We start from the raw sequence: 13,831 nt of genomic DNA on the forward strand, positions 1-13,831 counted from the left end.
TTGAGACAGGGCCTCACCATGAAGTTGAAATTGCTTATGTAGCCCAGGCTGAAGTTTAAGTCATAGCAATCTCCCTCCTGAGTTTTCTGAGTTCTGGCACTGCAGGCATGAACACCACTATGCATGTTTATTCCTTGTATTTTTTAAAGAAATAATTATAACCATTTTAGGTAAGGTGATATGGTAACTCATTGTGCTTTTGTTTGGACATTTCATGATAATAATGCAAATATGATGAAATTGAAAATATCATATTGCGGGACTGGGGAGATAGCTCAGTGGAATAAGCAGTTCCTTGGCAAGTACAAGGGCCTGAGTTCAGTCCCTGGTTCTGCCAGAAAAACAAAACAAAAAACAAACCCAATTGTTTTCTGAAAAATAATAGATTAGTTTATGAAAGCATATGAGGGTATATGTGTGGATATGCATATGGTAGTCCTTAAGACCACTTTGTCTACTTTAAGAATTATAAATGCTATACATTTATAAAACTGTCACTGAAGTTTTGGCACGAGCCAGACCTGAACTGGATAAAATTTCGAGGTTGTATCTGTGTTTCAGGAGACAAAAACAGAAAATAAACTATACTCTGTTTCTGATAGGTTGGGCAGGTGTAGGCAGAAGAAAGGGTCCTGAAGTCCTAGAAGGGCACATATTCACTGTACTGGGGAGAGTTGCAGGGGAGAGTGATGGCTGAGCCACTTCTTCTTACTCCTCTCCCACCCCCAAGAACCCTTTGTGATGAGGAGGCCACAGCTCTGTGATGCAGGCCTGGAACCTCTACTTATTGCCAGACAGAACTCTCAGGAATTAGTTCCCTGAGAGCAACGCCGTGATTCAGACAATATAGAATCTTCTCCTTACTCTGAAAAGCCTTAGTGATGCATGGCTGAGCTCCACATCCACTACCTTTGCGATGGATATGATCCTTGCCTTTGCTTGTGGACTGGGGATTTTCCTTGAATTACTGCCCTGGCTTCAGGGTGAACCATCCCTACCAGCATTCAGGAAGAAGAGAAACATCAGAAAGGTAAGAAACCCACAGCTCAGACCTAGCAGACAGCAATTTCTTCCAGTTTACCACTCTTCTACATCAGGGAGACAGGCTGAAAGTGAAGAACTCCAAGAAGAAGAAAACATCCTTCCTCTGGGGCAAGCATGGAAGGCATGGAAATTAGGCACCATTATGTCTTTGTCATGCTCTCAGACCTCAGGGTGGTTTGCTCAAGGTACCAGTGTGAACACGAACATGATGACTCAGTGGACAGGGCCTGGGTTCCAGAGGTGGGAGGACCTGTGAAGAAGGCCAGACCCTGAGCCCTGGCTCCTGTCCACGTCTCATGGCAGGTGCTTCTGGGCCCAGCCTTTGCTCTGTGCTGGGCTGATGTGAGAGCTGAGCTGAGGACTGAGATGAAAGGGCAGGAGAGTTTCCATTTTGTTATTCTTAACATCATTTTTAAAGTCACTTAAGCAGATGAGCTGGCTCTTCTAGCCCCTATCCTCTAGCTAACAATAGCCCATAAAGAAAGAACAAGTCATAAAACAAAGGAACAAATTGGTGAATCAAATTGAGGGGTAATTTAAATGTTAAACTACATGTTCACCTGACTGGAAATGTAAACTTCTGGGATATGTAAACCTTGTAACAATTGTGTGCCATTCTCCTAAAATTGCAAAATGAAGTAGTGTGATTCCCCCGGTTACTTCCAAAGGTACATAACGTCAATACAAAGTCTTCCCAGGGTCAGTATTCCCAGATCTGGCATTGGGGTATCATCTACTGGATAAATAAAGACTTGGTGGTTCACATTCTCTGTCACATAGGAGTGTTTTTCTCACTCTTCTGCAGCAACAGAAGGAGTTCTGCCACACCCTAGCCTGCAGATGTCCCTGGGCTCTGAAAGCTGAGATGAAGCTACAGAAATGATATTGGTTTTTGAGCAGAGAATTCAAGATCCTTTATGGGGATCTCATTTTAGAAAGCTCCTGTGTGTTTCTGAAAGGACTGAAAAATACCATTATTATTAAAATGAATAAGAAGAAAGAACAAAAAACAGCCTTCATAATTCCTTGATGAGTGCCATAATACTCATGAGTTCTGAGTGTCTGCATCCTGTCAGGGAGAGAGGGGAGAGTTGGTCCAGGGACTCTCACTATTTTCCTTGTCTCAGCATCCAGTGCAGATGAGGTGGACAAGCAGGATCAGGAAGAGTACTGGAACTTTCAGAGGTAAGGCTCTGCCTTTCAGTGCTGTAGTCCCAGAACTAAGGTGATTTTGCCTGTCCTTGGGGAAATGTCACCTGGAGAGTCCTGAGATTGAGTCTAGTGGCAAGGCAGGCTGCAGGTGAGTGCTCCTTAGGTTCCCTGCTCAGAAGGAAGCTGCGCTGCCCCTTTGGAACTTATCACCAGTAGGGGACAGTGAGGCCAGTAGTAGCACAAGACAGCAAGAAGTTGGAAGTAGGCATCCAGGTGAAGCCCAGCTGTTTCCTTCGGCAGTGTCTGATTCCTTCCTGAAGCAACACCATCCTTTCCCCCACAGCACAATTCTAGAAGGATCACAATGGGTGAAAGCTATGAAAGCACTTTATATGGATGCAGCATTGCCCATGTGGATACCATGCAGCCAGTGCCATGCTGTGCCATAGGAACTTGACACTGATATTTGGGCTTCAGAGTGCAATGTCACAGGTCTCTCCTAAAGGGACATTCACTTTAGCATCTTTCAATTTTGCAATCCCTTTGCTGCCCTTAGCTCTTGTAACCAGGCTCGTAATTCTCACTTATAGACTTCCAGAAACACCTGAAAGAGACCCAGAACCTGACTCCTGTGGCAGAAAGATAAAGAACTCCTTTCTCTCCAGCCTCCTTCCAGTAGTTTGACTCAAGGGTCATTGAGCAGCTTCTATCTGGGGCAATCCTGTACCCCTGGGACAGGGGGATGCTAAGGCCCGGGGGCAAAGGGTGGATAGAAAGAGAACCTGAGGCATTGATAAAGGGCTGTGGAAGAGCCCTGGACACAGGTTCCAGCCTTGCCCTCCCCCCAGACCCTGCTCTGGCTTCAACTAAGCCTCTATTCATTCCAGCCTCCCAACGATGCTCCCTGATCAAGATCTCCCTGCTGCTGTGCACACAAGTCCACTCACCACAGCCCTGATACCATCCAAGGAGCGTGTGGATGTTCCAGCTCTATCCCCAGTAGACACTGACACCACTCCTCTTACTCAGCACCTTCTACCTCTGGCCTCCTCTCCATTACCAGGCTGGTCTGGACCCTGCTCAGATCCTGAGCGCTCACCCATCTCCCTCACTGCCTCTCACCATCCAGATCACATGCTTGCCCTGGAAAGACATTCATCCCAGACACTTGTACTTCTTCTCCTCCACCAACATCCCCCCTGATCCTGTCACAGTCCCACAAGACTCATGGGACACTGAAAAGAGGCCAGATCAGCTGCTCCTTCCTCAACAGTTGTCATATTTTAAGATCTTGGGGATCCCCTTTGGGAGAAATGCAGCCAGCGGTCTGCATTTTCTGGGGTCTGCCCTGAATGCAAAACGAATCCTTCATTGCTGCTGCCTGGAGGGCCCAGGACTGTCCTGTTCCACACCTTCCCACCTTCTTACGTAACAAAATCTCAAATATATACATAGCTTGCATGCAGGATAAAATGTCTCTCAGGGTTCCCAGGCTCAGGGCCCATCCTGTCTGGCACCCTGATCTCCACCCCAGTACAAGTCCCCAACTCTTGGTCATGCCCAGTTTCGAACCCACCCCCACTCCATTCCCAAATCCTGTCACCACTTCGTCTCACAAAAGGGGCTGTGGAACAGCTGGTTCTACATCCCACAATAACCCACAGTCTCCCACCCAAACTGAAATACAAGCCCCAGGAAAACCCTTGTGCAAGAAGCAACTGGAGTTGGCAGTGGCTGTCCCCTCAGGAATCCAAAGGTCTCAGGAGGCTGACAGGCACTCCACTCCCAGCCTTCTCCAGGACAAGTGTGCCACGGCCACACTTCCTCACAGTTTTCCAGTCAGCCCTGAGCTCACAGAAATATTTGAGCAGCACATCCAAAAGTGGATCACTGAAAACCAGTGGGTCCTGCTCTACAGGATTCAGGAGTCTGCAGAACTCACACCACCTTGGTGTGTCTTGGCTCATTCTTGTCAAGCCAAGGGCAAGCCTCGGCCCTCACCTTCATCCGTGTCTACAGTTGAAGTCAGCAAGGATAAGCCTCAGCCCTCTCCTTCATCCCTGTCTATAGATGAAGGCAGCAAAGACAATCCTGGGCCCTCTCCTTCAACTGTGTCTACAGCTGAAGGTATCAAGGACAAACTTTGGTCCTCTCTTTCATCGGTGTCTATTGCTAAAGGCAGCAAAGACAAGCCTGGGGCCTCTCCTTCATCTCTGTCCATAGCTGAGGGTAGCAGGGATTTACAGAAGGTGAGGTTCCAGCTGAGGCAGGACTTGGGCAAGAGTCTTGGGCATATTCCAGGCAAGGCCCCAAAAGATGTCTCCAGGGCCTTAGGAAGCTCCCCAAGAACAGTTCAGGGGGTGATCTTGGAGAAGCCAGAGAGAAACCTGACAAGGTCCACAGAGATAGAGAGCAGAAATGACTCACCAGGAAGCATGGAGAAGAAACACACCAAAGTCATGCTCACAGATCATTTGGGAGTGAAGACAGGGCAGATCCACATGGGGCTGATTCCTCTAAGAGTGCTCCCATCCTGGCTCACTATCAATGGTGCCTTTCTGCCTCTGACACCCACATGGAAACCAGAAAGTCACCATCCTCCAGGGCTCAAGAAACCGATGTTTGTCCCATCCAAAAGTTGTCCTTCTCAAAACCATGCACCCTGCAGGATCTTGAGATACACATCACAAGGTTTAGGGTGAGGCACAGGTGGGGCCTCCCACTCAAGCTCCTCAAGGCCATAAACATTATTAGGCCCACAAAGGCTCCACTCTGTCACCCTTTGCACTGTTTGCCCTTCCCTCCTCATCTGGGATGTCATGGGCTGATGTGATAGTTGAGGATGCCATGTTTCTAGGGAAACTGCCTCAGGCATTTCCAGAGGAGGAGGTAGAGTTCAGGGAGTCTGTCCCTACCGTGAGCAGTCTCTTTGTCTCCTCTCTCCTGTGTAAGTAGACTGAGCAGGCCCTGACATGTATCCCTCTTGGAGACAGCCAGCGGTCCTCAGAGTACCCCTCCCCCAAATAAACAGGAGAGCACATGGCCTTCATATCAATTCATACACAGAATTGTGGGCACAACCTGTGAGAGCAGGATGGTGCTGCAGGTTGGCAGAGGCAGCCTCAATGTGCCCTTGCTTTCTGGAACATGTGTGGCTCACAACTGAGGAGAGCCAGGCTTGCAGGCAGACATGGTGAGCAAATTCCACCAAACAGGGGTTAACTCCCTGTAATCCTGTGAATCTTTCTGAAGTCTGTGTCTTGGATGTCCACCTTCCAGACAGATTGGCATCTGCTGTGTCCCAGTGCCATCGCCACAGCTCCCCCCTGGGGAAATGTTAGTCTCACACATCATGTGGTCTAATAGCAGACAGAAGGAGCAGCATGAGCGGGCAGAAGCCCAGGATCCCACAGCAGCAGCACACACAGAAGAGCCAAAACAAGATGTTCACTCCTGCTTACAAGCAAGAGGTCATCTGGAGGATGAACCCAGGGAAACCCTAAGGCAGACTGGGAGCCTTGCGGACCTGAGAGCCTACTTGCAATGGGAGAAGAGAAGGCACCTTAGAGTGGAAGAACTTCAACTGCTCTCACAAAAAAAAAAATCAGTCCCCTCAGAAGGCTACTTGCAAAGAAGTGTGAAGAAATTTCTACACTGGGTTTCACCCAAGAAAAAAGTCAAAGAACAGAAAGACCCCCAGAACAAAGGCAATTCTGACATTGCCCAGAGCCAGAGGATAATCCAAAATAGACCATGTATGAACCACAACACTGATGGGGCTCGATTGATCATGAGTGCAATTCGGCAGATGTTAGAAACCAAACTGATGCTTCAGCATGAATTTTGTGCTCAGAAGTTAAATGAATACAAGGAGAAAGAAGGTCAAGACACAATCTCTCAGGTTTCTTGAAGGTCAAGACACAATCTCTCAGGTTTCTTGCATCTTGGAGCACAAATGAATGCCAGGATGCACAGCCATCCTTATGTCCCACACCTGTGCTATGAAGGAGAGGTAGTCCTGTGACCAAGAGTCCTTGGAAACTAGACAGTGCAGCACTGGGCATCAGAGCCAGAGGCTCCCCAACCCCTCAGTCCCCATGAAACTTTCCCTGGTCAGCCCCTCCCAGCTTTGGTCCCCTGGGCCCAGTGCACCAGGCCAGCATCCTTGTCTGAGGTACTGTCCCCTTTGAAGAAGTGTCTTGGCTGAACAGCAGAGAAATTCATGATGCATTATTCTCAGTAGGAAAAGCCATCTCCAGAAAAATAAGTGACTATGTAGAGGAAAATGTCACATGGGTACACCCCAGGACTGCCTATAGATGGGAGCTTCTCAAGGGTTGAGGGGGTGCGCTGCGGTCACACAGCCAGGCTTGCCTGGCTCCCAGCCCTGTTTGACCCACAGCCAGGAGAGTCGGTGTACATGCAGGTTGTGCCACACAAAGGCTAGCAGTGCCCTGACCTGCATTCTTTGATCAAGACAGTCCAGGAAAATTCACTCTGTCCTCATTGTTTCTAACATGGGTTTCCCTTCCTGTAGGCCTTGGGCCTCATGCAAAACCAGCAGGGCTCAAGAGGCAGGGAGAGGAGCAGCCATTCCTCAAAGGGCATTTCCTGTGCTGTGTGCAACATACGGCAGCCACAGACACCGTACCTAAGGCCTCAATCCTGGGGTCAAGTGTCCTGCAGCAAGCACAACTTATTGGGAAATGCAAAGGGGCCCTGCCCACATCTGTGGGAGCGGATTGTTCCTGGGGTGGAGGCAGAAGTTGGGACCCAACCCTGGGGTCGGACTGGTGGTTCTGCAGGCTGCCCTGCAGCCAAATCTTTTCTCAGGGACCTGTTTGCTTGTTTGCCAGTGTTCATACCCAGTGTGGACTCAGCTATGTGAGGTTCCAGCATTGGTAGAATGGGCTCAGCCCAGTGGCACAGAGTGTCCCTATTCCCAGTGGCTACTGTGACCATAGGAGGAACTATTCCTGGGTGCTTCTGGGTTCTCTGGGGTCCTACAATGTGTTCTGAAATATATTGAGGTGGATATGGTCCCATTGCTTCTGCCAGCATCAGTGCCATAACCTAGCTAGGGTGGAGATGGAATACAGAAGCACTGTGCTCCTCTGTCCTAATGCTCAGTCTCCACAAGGGACCGTGAGGTCTGCTGTGAAGATTCGAGAGACACCTCACATCTCCTACAGAGACAACACACAGAGAAAGCTCATCACCGTGTGTGTGTGTTATACACTGAGATCCCCCAGTCTACCCACAAGACACTCACATAGCTCTGAGTTCTTGTGTCACCTTGACAGAGACCCCTTATTCCCCCTACTCCCACCTAGGCCTCTGATCTCACAGAAAATTCTTCCCAAGACTTTACCTGTTGGTCTCTCAGTGTGATCACTTTTACTCAGGCAGGAAAGAGGAAACGAGACAAGAAGAAACGAGCTAGGTCAGGTTGCAGCTGATCTGCCTGGTAGACAGAAGGACTCCCCATCAACAGTAAGGATCTTTATTTATACCTTTATGAAGTTGCAAAACACAAGGTTGCCTAATGACTAACAGCCCACAATGTCCAGGCAGGATGTTCTTGCTGAAGACTGAGGTAACTTGACTGCTTTAGGTAGTGAGGCCTCATCCTGCCTCCCACACAGGGTCAATTCCAGCTTTAGCAGCTCCACTCCCAACACTCACTAGATTTCACAGGCTCCCCAGTGTCCTCACCCAGAGACATGTTAGAGATATTAGGCACAAACCAGAGACCATATATAAAGATCTCACTATGTTAGTAAAATACATAGAAACAGACTCACCAGAAACCTCTCGGTTGGCACAACGACCTTCCACTCTCAAGAGCTCTCTCACTGCCTTTAAAGACCTCTCAGTCAGCAGTGAGTCCACCTCCCAAAGATCTTATACAGATTGGCAAGTTACTCTACAGTTACTGCTGAAACCTCAGAAAACCCTGAGATTTGTCACAGTCTTACCACTACATCTTGAGGGCCCCTCCTGCACACACCATGCTGATCAACTTTCCATAGAGTCCCTAACATTGAGCTCTCCGAAGAGACTGCCCACAGGGCTTTTGCACGGACATTAAAGTGTTCCACAGTGCTCAAGTACAGTGAGTCCATTCATTCATTCATTCACCCACTCAACATTTGCAGCATGCTTACAATAAAACCAAAAATGTAATACATGACTTATGTCTTAGCTTTTACAGTCCTGCAGGAAGGTTCCTCACAGATAAGTCAGAGAGAGGAAATAACATGCCTGGGATCATAAATGTAGAAAATGACAGAGGAGGCATTTGGCCCAAGCAGCCTCACTCTATATCTTCTGTGCCAAGGACCTCTTGCTCTCCTGTACTGAGTTTCTCTTTATAATCTTATGAACAAGTCAATACTTCCCAGTTGTCTGCATTCCTTCCTGTTCTAACAGGTCATATATATAGCAGGGTCACTTTAGATCCAATTTTATGTGGCTGTGTAAACAACTCAAAAAATTAAAAGAAACCTTTAAATGATTATTTAAGTACAATGATTCCGGAACTTTCCAGTGATTTTAGGGCCTAAGGGGAAAATGAAAACAGTATGTGTCCTGGCTCTGCTAGATACAAGCCCTGTGATCTTCAGCAAGTCATTTGGCCTCTGTGATCCTTAGTCTCATCTATAATGCTGAACTTATAAGGTGAACAAGGAACCTATAAGTGAATGGTATTTTTTGCCTCCCAAGACTAGTGTGAAAATCACAGAGAGTAATGCATGTGAAAGAGCCCAAGATAAGTATAGGTGATACCATACTATTCAAACAATGTACATTTTAGTTTTTGGAAAATACGTATGTTTAAAAGTGAAAGACCAAAAATTAAATCCAGAGAGAAAACAAAGCAGAGAGAATCTCAAATAACGGCTTGTTTTTATACATTAAGTAAAAGTCACAAAATGGACCTCAAATGTCTCCTCTCAGAGAAAACTAACATCACCCTGGTGTCCTGGGGTCTTTCCCATTTGTTTCACTGAGCCCTGATGGTGGTCCTACTGGCTGAGACCAGCAAGTCTGAGGGAGAGGAGGCTGAGAGGAAAGAGCTCACCCATCACTAGTACCAAGGAGCTCTAGGAAATCGTTCAAGTTTCTCAGTCACAGCTTCTCAGTGAGGATCCCTGAGCCAGGCACTGGATCTGAGATGGTTCAGGCTGCTTCCTGATGACATCTTCTGTGGACTGGTTGCACACACAAAACCAGCTAGGAAGAAAAAATCTACCAACATCAATGCCTTGTTCAGAACAAGGACAGTGCCTTGTGCTTTCTTTCACATGGAGATTAAAGTGACAAAAAACAACTATGCTATGTCATTTCTTTCTGTAACATCAAATTCACATCACAGATGAAACACCTCAACTTTAAAAGTACTATGTAAATATATCTTGATAATTCTGTAACAAATAAACTACATGGATTTTGCTCTGACATAACTATTCCCTGCTTAGATATAATAAAAAGAAATTAAAATACCTGCCACATTTCTACTTTCTTTTTCACTTCCACCTTTTCTACAAACTCATTTAAGTTTGCCAGGGCTTGGCTGCCAGTATTCTCCTTGCTTCTGTACTTACTTCAGACTGCAAACTGGTCTGTGGCACTGCTTCAGACAGATCTTTGTTGTCCTGTATATCAGGTCCAAACAGCACCTGTGCCTTTGACTGGAGTCACAGTCCAAAGGTGTGCAGTGAGTCCGGCCCTCTTCCTTGCCAGAGTCTGGGTGCCACTCACCATGAGGCCACAATGACAGTGGGACACTTGCTGGTAGGAGGGATCTGGGTTTTCGGAGACTGTCTTAGCTACTCCGCACTCCTTGCAGGGACAAATACCTGACACTCAAAATGAAGGAAGGAAAGGTTTACTTACCTCACAGTTACTCGAGGGTTCTGTCCATACTGTGTTGACTGCAAAGCAAACAACAGCAGTTCATGTGGTAGAAAACAATGAAGAGCTGAGAAGGAGCAGCAGCTGTGGCATCCACCAAGCCTCTCTATTCCTTCTGTGCTGACTTCAAAGACTTGCATTCCACAGTTAAGATCAGAGATCCTGCATACTGGCATGGCTGCCAAAATCAAGCTCCTCCAAAGACTGAGACTTCTCCATGGTACTGGGCAGCAGGAAACCAGGTGGGGAGGCTTCTTGCCTTTGTCAATTCCTGAGCCCTGCCCACCTGCAGGGTTAGGCCCCCATGCTGTCATTTGGAGCTGATTCAGCCAAGGTGACACAATGTATCAACTAACACAGAGACATTTGTAAAGGTTGGTGTAATGGGTTTCCTGGGGTTGTGTGAACATAACACACCCACAGAGAAGGTTTGATTCCACTGTATTTCCTTTGCAGTGTCTGTCCTTTGGTAGAAGGGTGATGCATCTTTGTGTACTGCTAAGTCACCACACTTAGGCTGGTTCCAGAAAGAAAATGTACTGCAAACCAAAGCTTTCTTATTGAGATCCAGAGCTGGAGACAGTGGGATGTAAGAGTGGCTGCTGGGCTTCTGCTGCTGCACCTTGTGGCCCAGTAAATTCTGGGCAGCCACTGTCCACGAAGTCTCCCCTTGCTCAAGGAGAGTCTCTGCTCTCCTCAAGTCCATGTCACTGTAGCTGAGCCGCCTCTGCAGAAGAGTCAGGGGCTGAAGGCACTCAACATTCTGCCTCTTCCAAAAAGGGTCAAACTCTTGATCATTGGCAAGAATCACATCTCAATTCTTAGACTCTGTTGCCACTGCAGTAGAATTAAATGGGTCAGCTATGTCACTGTGGTGCCATAGTAACTCTATCCAGGCCCATTGTGACCATCTCAGAGACAGTTTTTTCAATTTTATCAGAGTTTCCAGACCCTGCTAATCCATCCTTTACCACTATTGGACTATTCAAGCCAAGTGCAGTAGCAATTTGCAAAACAGGAGAGTGATTTTTGGCACATACTGTAGAACTCATGTCTCATAACCATGAAGTAGATGATGCTGGTGAATTAGGTACTGGGCTAAGGTGACCGCTTGTCCCTTTGGGTCCCAGAAAGTGTAGATATTGCGGAGAGGAGTCAGAAACTGAGTAAATTCCCATACTCAGAGCAGCTGCCTTCTGGTTTTTATGGAATTGGGTTGCTTTGACAGCATAAATATAATTGCTTGATCAGCAGTTTTTCTTCTTGCAAATGAAAAATAACATGCTATTAGAATACCTAAACATAGAGGAAGGGAAGATAGATAAACGCTTATGGTTTGTTTACCATTCTTCAATGACATAAAATCTGAATACCTGTTAAGATACCATACACATATGTGAAATATAAACATGTAAAGGGTAATTGTAATACTTTACAACCTTTTGTATGGGTGTTTATTAGTACACTCGCTTTTCATATAGATTCCATTTGTACCTCTGGGTGGCAGTCCCTCACCATGACTGAGTCAGCTCTGTGCCCTGGAGATGGGCTTGCACAGAAGTGACAGGAGAGGATGTGTGGCATAGGGGAGCATGACACAGCAAGCTTAGTGTCTAGTCCATTAGGTCAGTGAACATTATTAAGTAAAAGGCAAATGATTTACAAGCTGTGAACATTTTGTTATGCATGAAAACCAGAAGCTCTGAAAATTTCATGCTCTTCAGTGTGTGGTAAGGTATAACCTACCTTTCCCACTGGTGCATGGAGGATCTTTCCTGCAGTATCTGGAGAATCACCTTACACACTGTCCAGGAGAGTGATATTCCTCCCTGGGATGCTCCATGGCAGGTGGGAAGTCCCCGGCAGACACACAGGTATACAGTTAAAGGAGAAAGGCTGCTGCTCATCTGGTCATACTGAACAAAAGGACAGTGACGACACCAATCTGTTGGCCCTTATTTTTGCTCTTAGATAATCAGTGTAATGACATTTCATCAACTTTTAAGTAAACTCACTACTTTTTCTATGGAATTATGTGCACAGAGAACCATTGCTTCACAATCATAATCCTTATATTTCCAAAAGTAGAGACCCTATGTGTGGTGCAGTCAAACAGCCACGGAGGTAAACTTCACCCTGGCAGTTGTAATGTAGCAAGCTATTTTTCATGAACTGAACTTTCTTCTACTCACATTATTGATAAAGATTAAAAAAAATACCAAATAAAAATGTTTAAAATATAAATGGAGAAAACAATGTTTGCTCTCTTCATGTCACTTTGGATAAACATTACCATCCACATATATTATGTAATAAATGAAGTGATTTTTTTTCTTTAAAAAAAGAAAACAGGGATGGCGAGATAGCTCAGCAGCCCAAGCCCATGTTTAGGCAGGTGGAAGGACCCGGGTTCAATGCCCATCTGGCTGAGTTGGCCTGAGTCCGGGTGTGGTTGCCATGCCTGTAATTCCAGTGCTGGGGTGGCTGAAAACAGGAGGATCACTTTGAGTTTGAACTGTATAATGAGACTCTGTGCCAAATACATTTTAAAAAAGAGAAAACAATGGTCACTTGAGTAGTATTAAAATCTGTTTAAATATGATGTATTTTTCAGGCCTAAGTTATTGAAAAATACTGTCATTAAGATCAGTATATGGTCTTTTATTTATGACTTTCGTTGGAATCCAAGTGTTTATTAGAATGACAAAATCTTACTGCTTTTTATAGCAAAGTATGCCTACATCCTCGGATTTACCTGTTTGGCCATGCCCTGCAGGACCTTGGATGGCTACTTTTCCTTCTCATAAGGCACATGTCATTACTGCACCATATGTACGGTGGCAGTGACAGATGCTACACCATGATCCTTCCAGCCAAAATTATAGAAATAAACTGGGCAATAAAAACCAAAATGTAAAAATGAAGTTAATATATAGAAATAAACATTTGCAAAGACATCGGCAGAAGTAAGTGAATTCACGAAAAGTATAAAGATATAAGGCATACAGATTTCACATACAGGCCTAAAATAATAGGCTTTTTACATTTCTAATATGATTAATGACCATTTTTTACAAAACACATTCTATATTAAAACATTTTCTGCTGAAACTCAGCAAGGAAGAATTATGAAAAAGCAGAATGACAAGATAATAAAGTCAATGACTCACACTAAAGTAACTCAGATATGGTGATAAAGTACATGCCTCGTTTTTTGGAGACAACATCTCACTAACTGGCTAGGTCTCAAAACTCTTGACACTCCTGGTTCAGCCTCCCAAGTGCTCAAGTTACAGGCATGTTTTACCATGCCCCGAAAGCTCATACTCTTGTTGAAGCATGGAAACACATCTAAATGATGGATGAACTTTTAAAATACGATATAGATTTTCCACCTAAGAGAAAACAGAAAGCTAGACAAAACCTTAAAAATAATTTCTAAAACTGTATCTCCATCCTGTTCAGCTTGATATGAACAACATGCAATTGGATTCCATCCCAAAGCTCCTGTAACTGAGAATCCTCTAGGACTGTCACAAGAAGAATTCCCAGGATCCCACTGGAGGTGGGGCTAGCTGCAGCTGAAGTACAAGCACATTCATCTTCCATCCCTGGGGTCACTTTGAAGCTGTGTGATCCTGGGCAAATCATAATTTTCTAAGCCTCTGGGGCTTCATATATGTTAAACAGAACTAGGGGCTGGAGAGATGGCTCAGTG

At 45.7% G+C, this 13,831-nt stretch overlaps 1 pseudogene; it reads right to left on the reverse strand.

Moving 5' to 3' along the window:
- Positions 1–5,302: 5,302 nt before the first annotated feature.
- LOC101570274 overlaps positions 5,303–13,831 on the reverse strand; it is a 9,370-nt pseudogene continuing 841 nt past the window's right edge.

The sequence above is a fragment of the Octodon degus genome, unplaced genomic scaffold, assembly GCF_000260255.1.
Source record: "Octodon degus isolate 3935 unplaced genomic scaffold, OctDeg1.0 scaffold00511, whole genome shotgun sequence".
Classification (NCBI taxonomy): domain Eukaryota; kingdom Metazoa; phylum Chordata; class Mammalia; order Rodentia; family Octodontidae; genus Octodon; species Octodon degus.